This window comes from Vulpes lagopus, chromosome 6 (assembly GCF_018345385.1).
Source record: "Vulpes lagopus strain Blue_001 chromosome 6, ASM1834538v1, whole genome shotgun sequence".
Classification (NCBI taxonomy): Eukaryota; Metazoa; Chordata; class Mammalia; order Carnivora; family Canidae; genus Vulpes; species Vulpes lagopus.
Window position 1 is genome coordinate 87,508,103 of NC_054829.1, and position 14,465 is coordinate 87,522,567.

The 14,465-nt window shown below is 37.9% G+C and overlaps 1 pseudogene; it reads left to right on the plus strand.

Annotated features, from left to right (window-relative positions):
• Positions 1-12,815: 12,815 nt before the first annotated feature.
• On the plus strand, positions 12,816-13,494 carry LOC121492743 (annotated as a pseudogene).
• Positions 13,495-14,465: the final 971 nt, after the last annotated feature.

The window sequence follows — 14,465 nt, forward strand, 5'->3', positions numbered from 1 at the left end:
CCCTGGGCCAAAGGCAGGCGCCAAACCACTGCGCCACCCAGGGATCCCACCACAGACATTTTTACTGTTGCCATAGTTTTGCAACTAATGTCAAATAGTTGGAATCATACAGTGCGTAGCCTTTTCAGATTGGCTCCTTTTACTTAGCAATATGCATTTAAGGTTTCTCTGTGTCTTTTCATTATTTGCTAGCTCATTTCTTTTTACTGTTGAATAATATTTTATTTCCTGGATATACTATAGTTTATTTTTCCATTTACCAATTGAATGACATCTCGGTTGTTTCCAAGTTTTGGCAACTATGAAAAAAACTGCTATAAACATTCATATGCAGGTTTTTATGTGGACATACATTTTTAACTTATGTGGGTAAATACCAAGGAATGTGATTGCAGATCATATGGTAAGAGTGTATTTAGTTTTGTAAGAAACTGCCAAACTGTCTTCTAAAGTGACTGTACCATTTTGTGGTTCCAGCAGCAATGAATAATTCCTGTTGTTCTACATCCTTGCCAGCATTTGGTGGTGTCTGCCTTTTGGATTTTTACCCCACTGTAGTAGGTGAAAACTTGTAAGTCCCTAATGATGTATGAAGTTGAGCATCTTTTTGTATGTTTATTTGCTATCTGTATATTACCTTTGGTGAGGTGTCTATTCAAATCTTTTGCACATTTTAAAAATTAGATTGTTCATTTTCTTACTGTTGAGATTTCAGAGTTCTTTCAGCATTTTGAATAACTATCCTTTATCAGATATGTCTTTTGAAATATTTTCCGTAGTCTGTGGCTTGTCTTTTCATTTTCTTTATATGTGTTTATTATACAAGAGTATATCAAAGTTCAGGATGCTGAGACAGATATAAATCAGAAATGTTTTTTCCCTGAGGATCTTTTATTTTTACTTAAGATAATCTTGCAGTTTTTTCTTTTAATTATTTATTCATGAGAGGCAGAGACGCAGGCAGAGGGAGAAGCAGGCAGAGGGAGAAGCAGGCTCCATGCAGGGAGCCCCACGCAGGACTCGATCTTGATCCCGGGTCTCCAGGATTACACCCCAGGCAGAAGGCGGCGCTAAACCGCTGAGCCACCAGGGCTGCCCTACTTCAGATAATCTTAAGTAACCAACATCTATTTCCTCCACACATTCTTTAACCTTCTGATTGCAGGGTTTCTTTCCTTTGCTGCTGAACTCTTTCAAAGATGTAAGCACAGATTTTTGACCCCATGTACTCCCCCTTATGAGAGGCAAACAAAAAAGAGGTGAACCCATGGTCAAGTGTTGTGATCCTAACTGAGCCCCTGTTTCTCTCCCTGGAGAAGATAATCGACAACGACAACGTTCATTTACAACTTGATCTCTCTCATTTGGCACACTGAAAGTCAAGTCTCCTCCAATCCAGTGATATTACAAAGTAGAAAGAATGCAAATATTTCTCATGTCATACCATAAGATATAAAAATGGCAGAACATTCCATTCTCTGTTCCATTCCCTTGTTATAATTAACACAAACCATCTTGTGGGAATGGAGTGACCTACTTTGATGTATCTTGCTTTGTACGTGATAGTTTAACACGTTAGATGTTCATAGATCAAGACAAATGGCCAAGAACTCCCAACCTCACTTCACAGGATATTGCAAAAGTTCTTGGCACAATGGCTTATGAAACCATCAAAAAAATAACCTCTGCCTCTCCAGCATCTTTTCTCACTGTGGCCACTTCCCATCTTATACTCAGCCATTCTGAATTATTTGCTGTCTCACTAATACTCTAGGCTATTGTATAGCTCCATGTCCTTTGCTCATGTCATGACACCTGCCCAAATATCCTTCTCTTCATTTGTCCATCCAAAGCACTTACTCATCTTTGAGACCCAATTTTAACAATACTTCTCTTATGAAGATTTTTCTAACTCCCTTCTTTTCCCTGTACCCTGGGTATTAGTCAATTCATCGTGTACAATGCACATACACACACATGCACACACGCGAAACACCTATACTACATCACTGCAATTATTCATTTATATGTCTGTCTCTCCTACTAATCTGTAAGTTCCTTTAGGTCACATACCGTGTATGTTTGATTTCTTTATCCCTGCATCCAGCACGGTGACTGGGACATAGTAGGTTTAAAAAAAAAAAAAAAGCCTATGAAATGAATATAATATGTCAGGACTAAATGTTTAGTTGTTCCTATTGTCAGCAGAAAAAAGATTATTATGCAGTTATAGAACATCCTAGGAACATACCAGTTAAAAGAATAGCACAACAAACTTCTTTTCAATGTAGAGAAATTTTAACAAAAACCCTTTTCCACCCCGGTTATAATTTTGAGCAACAGAAGTTAGGATGGAGGTACTAGAAAGAATACTATATTAGATCTGTCTTCTTAATTTTTTTGAGTTAACATTTAAAAAATTTACATGAAAGTTACAAAGATAAAACAAAGAATTCTTATATACCCTCATTGACATTCCCTAAGTTAACTCTATAGCTAGTTTTTATTTATTTTACTTTTTAAAGATTTTATTTATTTATTTGAGCGAGAGAGAGCACAAGCAGGGGGCAGAGGCAGAGGGAGAGGGAGAAGCCGACTCCCTGCTTAGCAGGAAGACTCCCTCTCCTACATTGAGTCTCCCTCAATGTGGGACTCAATCCCAGGACCCTGGGATCATGACCTGAGCCTAAGGCAGTTGCCCACTGACTGAGCCCCCCAGGAGCCCCTATAGCTAGTTTTTAAAAAGCTCTTTAAGACTAACTTGCAGACAGGAGGTTTAATCACTTCAAAACAAAATAGAAGGCATTTTCTTATATTCCCTTGGTACAATGATCTAAATCAGGAAATTAATATTGATACAATGTTATTATAAAATCTACAGATTAAGATGTTACCAGTTGTCTCATTAATGTACTTTTATAGCAAAAGAAAAAAATTTTTCTGGTCCAGCATCCAATCCACAAACAGTGTACTTAGTTCCTGTGTCTTGTCTCTTTTAACATGAAATAGGTTTTCTTTTTGTTTTGTTTTGTTTTTGTCTCCCATGATCTTGACATATTGAAGCATACAGGCCAGTTACTTCTCAGCAAATTCATTCCTTGATTTGGATTGTATGATATTTCCTCATGATTTGATTCAGATTATGCATTTTTGCCAGGAATACCAGAGTAATGTTGTGTCCTTTGCAGTTCTTCATAATGAGAAGCATTACTTGTGATGCTAATACTACACATTTTACTAAGGTGGTGCCTGCAAGTTGAATTGTCTCTGCTGTAAATTACTGTTTTTCTCTATGTAATTAAATATCATATGGGAATTACATTACGTATCTTATGGAGATGAAGTTATATTTAAGGCTAAACAAAACAGAGCAAGTTTGCTAAGTGACCTAATGGGAAATTGTTTAGCTCTCTTATTAGACCTTCCTAGAGATTGCATATAAAAATTAGAAGACTGGGGGCACCCGAGTGGCTTAGTTGGTTGAGTGACTGGCTCTCCATTTTGGCTTAGGTCATGATCTTGGAATCGAGTTGTGTCTCCGACTCTGCCTTCCGTGAGGAGTCTGCTGGAGATTCTCTCTCTCCCTCTGCCCCTTCCCCTGCTCACTTGCACATGCTCTCTGGCTCTCTCTCAAAAATAAAAATAAATAAAAATCTTTTTTAAAAAATTGGAAGACTTTAAAATGGCAATTTTTCTGATATTTTGGAAGGCTCAGCCTCAAAATTATTTACAAAAACAAGATGTGGCTTTGTATTCCATCAAGCTGAATATTAAAACCTTAAGTAAATGAGAGTTTTGCGTTCAGCAGCTCCTTGGGGGTGGGAGGATGGAGAGGGGCTACACTTGAATAGCAGCAGAATTCTTGTTTCTATGATGTCTATGCATTTGGCTCTTCCAAAACCCTGACAGGAAGATAATGTCCCATGTTATTAGTCATACTTTATAATAAAAAGATCAGGCTTATGTTGGTGTTGATGAATCCTGAGTTCTAGTCTGTTTGTTCACCCATATATTCTTACAAAGAGAACTATGCTGAAATCATACAGGTGATTTGATGCATGTTTATTTGTTTTCTGGAGTTATATATCTAACACAATAAATAGGACGTTTCAAACTATTCTCTCAAATGCATCTATATCATTGTGAAGGAATCATGGAGTTCTTTTATTTTTTTATTTTTATTTTTATGGAGTTCTTTTAAATCCCTAATTGTTCATTTTTTTCTGCTTTGAGGTAAAATTTTTACAAATTTTACAAATTGCATATATTTAAAGTATATAATGTGATGTTTTGATATACATATCATTGTGAAATAATTACTACTATCAAGCTAATTAAAGTATCCATCTCCTCACATAGTTACCATTTTGTGTGTGTGTGCAATGAGAGCATTTAAGATCTAGTCTCTTAGCAAATTTCAAGTACACAATACAGTATTATTGACTATTGTCACCAGGCTATATATTAGATCTACAAAACTTATTCATCTTGCATAATTGAAACATTGTTATCTTTTGACCAACATCTCTTCATTTCTCCCACTCTCCAGACCCGGGAACTACCACTCTACTCTGTTTCCATAAGTTGATGGTTTTAGATTCCACATATAAGTGAGATCATGCAGTACTTGGTTTTCTTTGTCTAGCTTATTTCACTTAGCATAATGTCTCTTCCAGGTTCATTCATGTCACAAATGACAGGATTTCCTTATTTTTAAAAGGCTGAATAATATTTCATTATATATATGTATGTATGTATCTCACATTCTCTTTATTCATTCACCTATTGATGGACACTTAGATTGATTCCATGTCTTGGCTATTGTGAATTATGCTGCAAGGATCATGGGAGTGCTGATATCTCTTCAAGATACTGATTTCTTTTTTTTTTTTTTTTTTAATTTTTTGTTAACTTTTTATTTATTTATGATAGTCACAGAGAGAGAGAGAGAGGCAGAGACACAGGCAGAGGGAGAAGCAGGCTCCATGCACCGGGAGCCCGACGTGGGATTCGATCCCGGGTCTCCAGGATCGCGCCCTGGGCCAAAGGCAGGCGCCAAACCGCTGCGCCACCCAGGGATCCCAAGATACTGATTTCATTTCTTTTGAATACATATCTAGAAGTGGGATTGCTGGATCATATGGTAGTTCTAGTTTTAATTTTTTTGACTAACCTCCATACTGTTTTCCAAAATAGTTGCACCAATTTGCATTCCCACTAAGTGTACAGAAGGGTTCTTTTTTTTGCAAATCTTCACCAATGCTTATTATCGTCTAGCCATAAGACCCATTCTAACATATGTGAGGTGATATCTCCTGGTTTTGATTTGCATTTCACTGATTATTAGTGATGTTGACCATTTCATATACCTATGACCATTTGTATGTCTTCTTTTGAATACTATTTGAGTCGTTTGCCCATTTTAAGATTGGGTTATTTATTTTCTGGCTTTTTAGTTGTTTGAGTTTCTTTTATATTTTGGACAGCAGCCCCTTATCAGATGTATAGTTTGCAAGTATTTTCTCTATTCCATAGGTTTTTTTTCACTTGTTGATTGTTTTCTTTGCTGTGCAAAAGCTTTTTAGTTTGATGCAATTTCTTTGTGTGTTTTCATTTTTGTTACCAATGCCTTTGGGGTCATATTCAAAAAAATTATAGCCCAAACTAATGTCAAGATATATTTTCCCTGTTTTTTACAGTTTCAGGTAAACATTCACATCTTTAATCCATCCTGAGTCAGTTTTTGTGTATGTTGTGAGATAGCGTCCAGTTTAATTCTTCTGCATGAGGATAACCCGTTTTCCCAGCACCATTTATTGAAGAGATGACCTTTGAGTGTTTTGAAACCGTTATGGAAGATCAATTGACCATAAGTGTGTAGATTTATTCTGGGCTCTCTATTCTGTTTCATTGGTCTATATGTCTATTTTTATGCTGGTATCATACTGTATTGATTACTATAGCTTTGTAACATTGTTGGTAGGTTGTGTTTCTATGAATTTATTTTTTTTCTTGTAGCTTATCTACTTTGTTGGCATATAATTATTCATAGTCGTCTCTTATGAACTTTTGTATTTTTGTGGTACTAGTTGTAATGGCTCTTCTTTCATTTACAATTTTATTTATATGAACTTCTCTTTTTATTAGTTAATCTAGCTAAAGTTTTGTCAGTTTTGTTTATCTTTTCAAAAAACCAACTCTAGTTTCTTTTTTTTTTTAAGATTTTATTTATTTATAAGAGACAGAGAGAGAGAGAAAAAGAAAGAAACAGGCAGAGACAGGGGCAGAGGGAGAAGCAGGCTGCATGCAGGGAGCCCTATCCGGGACTCAATGGGGAGCGGGGTGTCTCCAGAATCACACCCTGGGCTGAAGGCGGTGCTAAATCGCTGGGCCACCAGGGTTGCCCCCCCCCTTTTTTTCTTAAAGATTTTATCTATTTATGCCAATTCTAGTTTCATTGATCTTTTCTTTCTCTTTCTTTCTTTCTTTCTTTCTTTTTCTCTTTCTTTCTTTCTTTCTTTCTTCTTTCTTTTTTCTTTTTTATTTATTTCTTTCTTTTTTCTTTCTTTGGGAGAAAGAATGAGCCAGTGTGAGGAGAAGCAGAAAGAAAGGGATATGCAGACTCTGGGCTGAGCATGGAGTCCGACATGGGGCTCAGCTCTGTTCCACGCCCCTGAGATCATGGTATGAGCCAAAACCAAGAGCTGGCATCCGACTGACTGAGCTACCCAGCTGCCCCTAATTGATCTTTTCCGTTGTGTTTCTGTTTCATTATTTCTGCTTTGATCTTTATTATTTTCTTCCTTCTGCTACCTTTGGGCTTAGTTTGTACTTTTTCTAGTTCCTTGAGGTATAAAGTTAGGTCGTTTATTTGAGATTTTTATTTATTTTATTATATTTTTTAAGTAGGCTCCAGGCCAAGCATGGAGCCCAACATGAAGCTTGAACTCAGGCCCCTGAAATTGAGATCTGAGCTGAGATCAAGAGTCAGACACAACCAATTGAGCCACTCAGGTGCCCCTTTTTTTAGATGTAGGCATTGAGCACCATAGACTTCCCTTTTTAAAATTAAAAAAATTTTTTTGAACTTCCCCTTTAGACATGCTTTTGCTGCATACTGTAAGTTTTCGTATGTTTTATGCTTGTGTTTGTTTGTCTCAAGATACTTTTGATTACCCTTTTGATTTCTTCTTTGACCCATTGGTTATTCAGTAGTGTGTTGTTTAATTTGTACACATTTATGAATTTCTAATTTTCCCTGTTACAGATTTCTACTTTCATACCACTATGTTCAGAAAAGATACCTTAGGGCACCTGGGTGGCTTAGTCAATTAGGTATCTGCCTTTGGGTCAGGTCCAGAGATCAAGCCCCACATTGGTTTCCTGGCTCAATGGGGAACCTGCTTCTCCCTTTCCCCACTGCTCATGTCCTCTTTCTCACTACCTCTCTCTTTCAAATAAATAAATAAAAATCTTTACAAAAGGAAAAAAGATACCTCATATGGTATCTTTTGATACTTAAATTTGTTAAGACTTGTATCACAGCCTAACATTTGGTCTATTTTGGAGAATGATCTATATGTGTTTGAAAAGAACGTGAATTCTGCTACCATTGGATGAAATGTTCTGCATATGGCTTTAGGTCCTTTTGTTCTATAATGTTCGAGTTAATGTTTCCTTATTAATCACCTGTCTTTCTTTTTTCTCAAGATTTTATTTATTTATTCATGAGAGACACAGAGAGAGGCAGAGACATACTTAGGCAGAAGGAGAAGTAGGCTTCCTGTGGAGTCTGATGTGGGACTTGATTCCAGGGCCCCAGGATCATGGCCTGAGCTGAAGGCAGACACTCAACCACTGAGCCACCCAGTGGTGGTGATTAGATGTCCCTAATCATCTGTCTTGCTGATCTATCCACCAATGAAAATTGAATATTGAAGTCCCCTACTATTACTATTTCTCCCTTTAGTCCTACTAATACTTGCTTTATATATATTGGTTCTCCAGTGTTAGATACAACCTCCTCATGAATTGACCCCTTTATTATTATATGATGATCTTTGTCTCTTGTGACAGTTTTTGATGATTTTGTTTGATGGTTGTCTTGCTTTGTGCCTTCACATGGTTTTTCCTGTGTATTTATTTCCTAATATCTGCTTCTTGTTTTTCTAATATCTGCTTTTTATAATAACATCAGTCATATTGGATTAGGGCCCACCTATATGATCTCATTTTACTTAAATTGCTTCTTTAAAAGCTCCATCTCCAAATATATAGTCACTTTCTGAGGTACTACGGGCTAGGATTCCAACATATTAACTTGGAGGAAAACAATTCAACCCCTAACACTGCTCTTCCGGTCTTCCAGTTCCACTGGCTTGGTATAAAAACTTAATTCTATAGGACTTAAAAAAAAAAAAATTCTATAGGACTTAAAAGAAGGTTATCAAATATCTTAAAGTCCCTTAATAGAATTTATAATACATATTTAAATATGTTTAATTTTTAAAAGGAAGCCATTTGCAGAATTCTCAATTATGAGGGAATTATGTATGAGAAACATTCATTTTTAAAGTAATGATGGCTCCAAGCAAAATATCTGTTTTCTCTTCTTATATACTTAAAGGTAACTTGACTATAAAAAGCTTTTATGTCTGAACTAAAAAAAAATTTTTTTTCTTAAAAAGGTTTTATGTATTTATTCATGAGAGACACACACACACAGAGAGAGAGGCTGAGATACAGGCAGAGGGAGAAGCAGGCTCCAGGCAAGGAGCTTGACGTGGGACTCAATCCAGGGTCCCCAGGATCACACCCTGGGCTGCGGGCAGCGCTAAACCACTGCGCCACTGCTACTAAAAAAAAAAAAAAAAATTTTTTTTTTCAGGAAAAATTCTAAACTGAAGCCCAATGGATAGTTCTCCTTAGGTAAAAACATAGTAACTCAAGTACTTTCCATGTCTCATTTCTCCTTAATAGTGGTATAAGTGTGAATAATGACCAAATATTTTATTTTATTTTATTTATTTTTAAGATTTTACTCATTTATTCATGAGAGACAGAAAGAGGCAGAAACATAGGCAGAGGCAGAAACATAGGCAAAGGGAGAAGCATGCTCCCTATAGGGACCCTAATGCGGGACTCTATGCCAAGACCCCAGGATCACGACCTGAGCCAAAGGCAGACACTCAACCCTGAGCCACCCAGGTGCCCCATGACCAAATATTTTAGAAGGGATTTCCTTGCCCTTTGGGAAACAATAAGTTAGGATATGCTTAATTATATAGTACAGTGAAAACTCTCAAAATCAGTGGCTTGAAATAATGAGTTTATTTTGTGTTCTTGCTATTATGTTAAATCACATGAGAGTAGCAGTATTTAATTACTTCTGAACTAGGGATACTGCAAGTTTGTGTAGATAAACCTAATCCATATCAGTCATAGATTGATTGGGGGTCTCTACACCTTGTTGTCCCATGCTGTTCTCTTTTCACCAGCTAAGACATTGCTGGTTACTTTTTTTTTTATTTTTAAAGATTTTATTTATTCATGAGACACACACACACACACACACAGAGAGAGAGAGAGAGAGAGAGAGAGAGAGAGAGAGAGAGGCAGAGACATGCAGGGAGCCCGGCGTGGGACTCGATCCCCGGTCTCCAAGATCAGACCCTGGGCTGAAGGTGGCGCTAAACCGCTGAGCCACCTGGGCTGCCCCACCAGTTACTTTTAGACAAATAAAAGAACCTAAGACTGTATACTCATTACACTTATACTCAAATATTTTTGGTCAAAAAGAGTCACAAAGGCAGCCTGGGGGAGCCTGCTTCTCCCTCTACCTATGTCTCTGCCTCTCTTTCTCTTTGTGTCTCTCATGAATAAATAAATAAAATCTTAAAATATATATATTAAACAAAACAAAACAAAAAGAGTCACAAGTCTATGCCTAACTTCAGTGGGGTGGGAAAGTGCTATCTAAATGTTAGGAAGAAAGAGAAATATTTTTATTTGTGACTACCAGATCTGGTCATATTTATGACAGTGTCAATCTATAATAATGATTCTTTTATATACTTTTCTAGTCCTCCCATGCATCATAGAACCTGGTTTTTAAAAATCTTAAGATTTGATTATTCAAATCATTGTTGTTGGCTTTTGTGTGTTGTACAAATGGAAACCCCTTTGACATTGTTAATCCCAGAAGAGTTTGATGTTTTTTACATAGACCTTGTCACAGAGTTTCAGAAATAGTTTTTGGACCTTGCTGTTATTTAAATAGTAATTCTTCAATAAGGTGTCATGTTCTCTCATAATATGTAATGTAATTCATATGCTAGGACTATTTTTTCAAACTTTTTCTGGGTCTAGATTTGGAATTCCACAACACACATTGAAGAAACCATGTTTCAATAGTTTCCTTACTTTTTTTTTTTAAAGATTTTATTTAGTTTTTCATGAGAGACACAGGGAGAGAGGCAGAGACATAGGCAGAGGGAGAAGCACGCTCCTCGCAGGGAGCCTGATGGGGGACTCGATCCCAGGACCCCAGAATCACACCCTAAGGCAAAGGCAGATGCTCAACTGCTGAGTCACCCAGGGGTCCCATTTCTTTACTTTTATGTCTTTCTTATCCCAGACTTTTCATATGATATGACATAATATAAAATTTAGTATTTCAGATGATATCTTTTTTTTAATTTCAGATAATATCTATGATAAGAAATAGATGACATCTTTATTAAACTGGTTGGTCTTATTAATCAGAAATAAGTTTCTGGTCTAGTGAAATTCTTTGTTAATTTTGTATTTTTGTTAGCATAGTGGTGTAAGAATTACTGTATAATTTTTTCGTTAACATGTATAACAAGTATCTAGTTACTGTATGGTATGAACCAATATTAAAGGAATGTACACTTGTAACTTTCAGTAATGGCTTTATTTTAATTTAAGTTTTAGTCAGTTTATATACAGTGCAATATTGGTTTCTGGAGTAGAACTCAGTGGTTCATCACTTGCATACAACACCCAGTGCTCATCACAACAAGTGCCCTCCTTAATACCCATCACCCATCTAGCTCATCCCCCACCCACCTCCCTTAAGAGCACTCTCCTTAAGAGTCTCTTTTTTTTTTTAATTTTTTATTATTCATTTATGAGAGTCACACACACACACAGAGAGAGAGAGAGAGAGAGAGAGAGAGAGAGAGAGAGAGAGAGAGAGGCAGAGACACAAGCAGGCTCCATGCACCGGGAGCCTGACGTGGGATTCGATCCCGGGTCTCCAGGATCGCGCCCTGGGCCAAAGGCAGGCGCCAAACCACTGCGCCACCCAGGGATCCCTCCTTAAGAGTCTCTTATTGCTTGTTTCCCTCTCTCCTTTTTCCCCTCTTTACATACATTCATCTGTTTTCTTTCTTAAATTCCATATATGAGTGAGATCATTTGGTATTTGTCTTTCTTGGACTGACTTATTTCACTTAGCATAATACCTTCTAGTTCCATCTACATCATTGCACATGGCAAGATTTCATTCTTTTTTTTTTCTAAAAAGATTTTATTTACTTATTCATGAGAGACACACAGAGAGAGACAGAGACACAGGCAGAGGGAGAAGCAGGCTCCATGCCGGGAGCCCGACGTAGGACTGGATCCTGGGTTTCCAGGATCACGCCACAGCCAAACGCTCAACCACTGAGCTACCCAGGTGTCCCCATCCTTTTTTTTTTTTTTTTAAGATTTTATTTCTTTATCTGAGAGATAGAGAAAAAGAGATCATTATGGGGGGAGAAGCACAGGGAGAGGGTAGGGGAGAAGCAGACTCCCCACTGAGTATGGAGGCCCACGTGGGACTTGATCCTAGGACCCTGAGATCATGACCTGAGCCAAAGTCAGCTGCTTAACTGACTGAGCCCAGGTGCCCCAGATTTCATTCTTTTTGATGGTTTATATATATATATATATATATATATATATATATATACACACACACACACATACATATATATATATATATCACTTCTTTATATTATATTATAGTATATATATATCTCACTTCTTCTTTATCCATTCATCAGTCGATGGACATCTGGGCTCTCTCCATAGTTGGGCTATTGTTGATAATGTTGCTATAAAAATCAGGGTACATGTACCCCTTCAAATCTGTATTTTTGTATCCTTTGGGTAAATACCTAGTAATGCAATTGCTGGATCGTACGGTAGTTCTTTTTTTAACTTTTTTTTTAATTTTTAAAATTTATTTATTCATGAGAGACACAGAGAGAGAGAGAGGCGCAGAGACACAGGCAGAGGGAGAAGCAGGCTCCATGCAGGGAGCCCGATGTGGAACTGGATCCCCGGTCTCCAGGATCACACCCTGGGCTGCAGGTGGCGCTAAACCGCTGCGCCACCGGGGCTGCCCAATAATGCTGTTTTGAACATTTTCGTTAAAATTTTTGTATATCTATACATTACATATGTGCTTTTTTTGCTTGTGTATGTGCTTAGGAGTAGAATTGTTAGGTCATATGATAACTCTGTGTTTGACCTTTTTATTTTTTATTTTTTTAAGTTTGACTTTTATTTTTTTTTGTTTGACTTTTTAAAAAAGATTTTATTTATTTATTCATGAGAGACACATAGAGAGAGGCAGAGACATAGGCAAAGGGAGAAGCAGGCTCCCTGAGAGGAGCCTGATGTGGAATTCAATCCCAGGAGATCCCAGGATCACGACCTGGAGCCACACTGGAGCTTCTGGAGCCACACTGCAGCACACAGGGCTCTCCCTCTGGGCTGGGCTCTCTGGTCCAGGGAACCCCATGAGAGCGAATGTGGGCAAGGTGCTCAAGGGTATCGACAGGTACAATCCTGAGAATCTGGCCACCCTGGAGCGGTATGTGGAAACACAGGCCAAGGAGAATGCCTACGATCTGGAAGCCAACCTGGCTGTCCTGAAGCTGTACCAATTCAACCCAGCCTTCTTTCAAACTACGGTCACTGCCCAGATCCTGCTAAAGGCCCTCACCAACCTGCCCCACCCGACTTCACACTGTGCAAGTGCATGATCGATCAGGCACATCAAGAAGAACGGCCAATCCGGCAGATTTTATACCTCGGAGACCTGCTGGAGACCTGCCACTTCCAGGCCTTCTGGCAAGCCCTGGATGAAAACATGGACCTCCTGGAAGGTATAACCGGCTTCGAAGACTCTGTCCGAAAATTTATCTGCCACGTTGTGGGCATCACTTATCAGCACATTGATCGCTGGCTGCTGGCTGAGATGCTCGGGGATCTGACAGCCAGCCAGCTAAAAGTGTGGATGAGCAAGTACGGCTGGAGCGCAGATGAGTCAGGCCAGATCTTCATCTGTAGCCAAGAGGAGAGCATCAAGCCCAAGAACATCATGGAGAAGATCGACTTTGACAGTGTGTCCAGCATTATGGCCTCCTCCCAGTAACCTGGCAGGTGTTTAATAAAGATTTGTTGATTTAAAAAAAATTTTTTTTCCACATCCCTGCTAGAACTTGTTACCTATCAAATGTCTTTCTGATTATAGCCATTTTAGTGGGTGTGGTGTAGTATATATCCACGTGGCTTTGATTTGCATTTCCCTAAAAGCTAATGATGTTGAGCATCTTTTTTTCATATGTTTATTGGCCATTTGTGTACCTTCTTTGGAGAAATGTCTATTCAGATCCTTTAGACATTTTTTCAATTATGTTCTCTTGTCTTTTTATTATTGAGTTGTAAGAGTTATATAATCTGGATAAAAGTCCCCTGTGAGATATATGATTTGCAAATATTTTCTCTCAATCTTTTGGTTGTCTTTTCACTTTTTGAGGGTGTCTTTTGAAGCACAAAATTTTTCTATTTTTCTTTGTTTGCTGGTGCTTTTCTATTTTGCTCTATGAAACTATTGCCTAATCCAAAATTACATAGATTTATACCGGTTTTTCTTCTATAGCTTTCATAGTTTTAGCTCTTATCTTTAGGTCTTAGAACAATTTTGTTAGTTTTTTTATATGGGGTGAGGTAGGATCTACTTTTATTCTTTTGGAAGCAAATATACAGTTGTCCCAGTACCATTTGTTGAAAAGACTATTCTTAACTCCTTTTGAATTGTCTTGAGATCCTACTTGAAAATCAACTGACTGTAAATGTGAGGATTTATTTCTAGGCTCTTGATTCTATTCTATTGATTGATATGTATATACATGTGCCAGTACCACATTGTTTTGATTACTATAGCTTTGTACTAAGTTTTAAAATTGGGGAGTATGGGCAGCCCGGGTGGCTCAACGGTTGAGCGCCGCCTTCAGCCCAGGGTGTGATCCTGAAGACCCGGGATCAAGTCCCACATCCGGCTCCCTGCGTGGAGCCTGCTTCTCCCTCTGCCTGTGTCTCTGCCCCCCCCCCTCTCTGTCTTTCATGAGTAAATAAATAAAAATTCTTAAAAAAAATAAAATAAA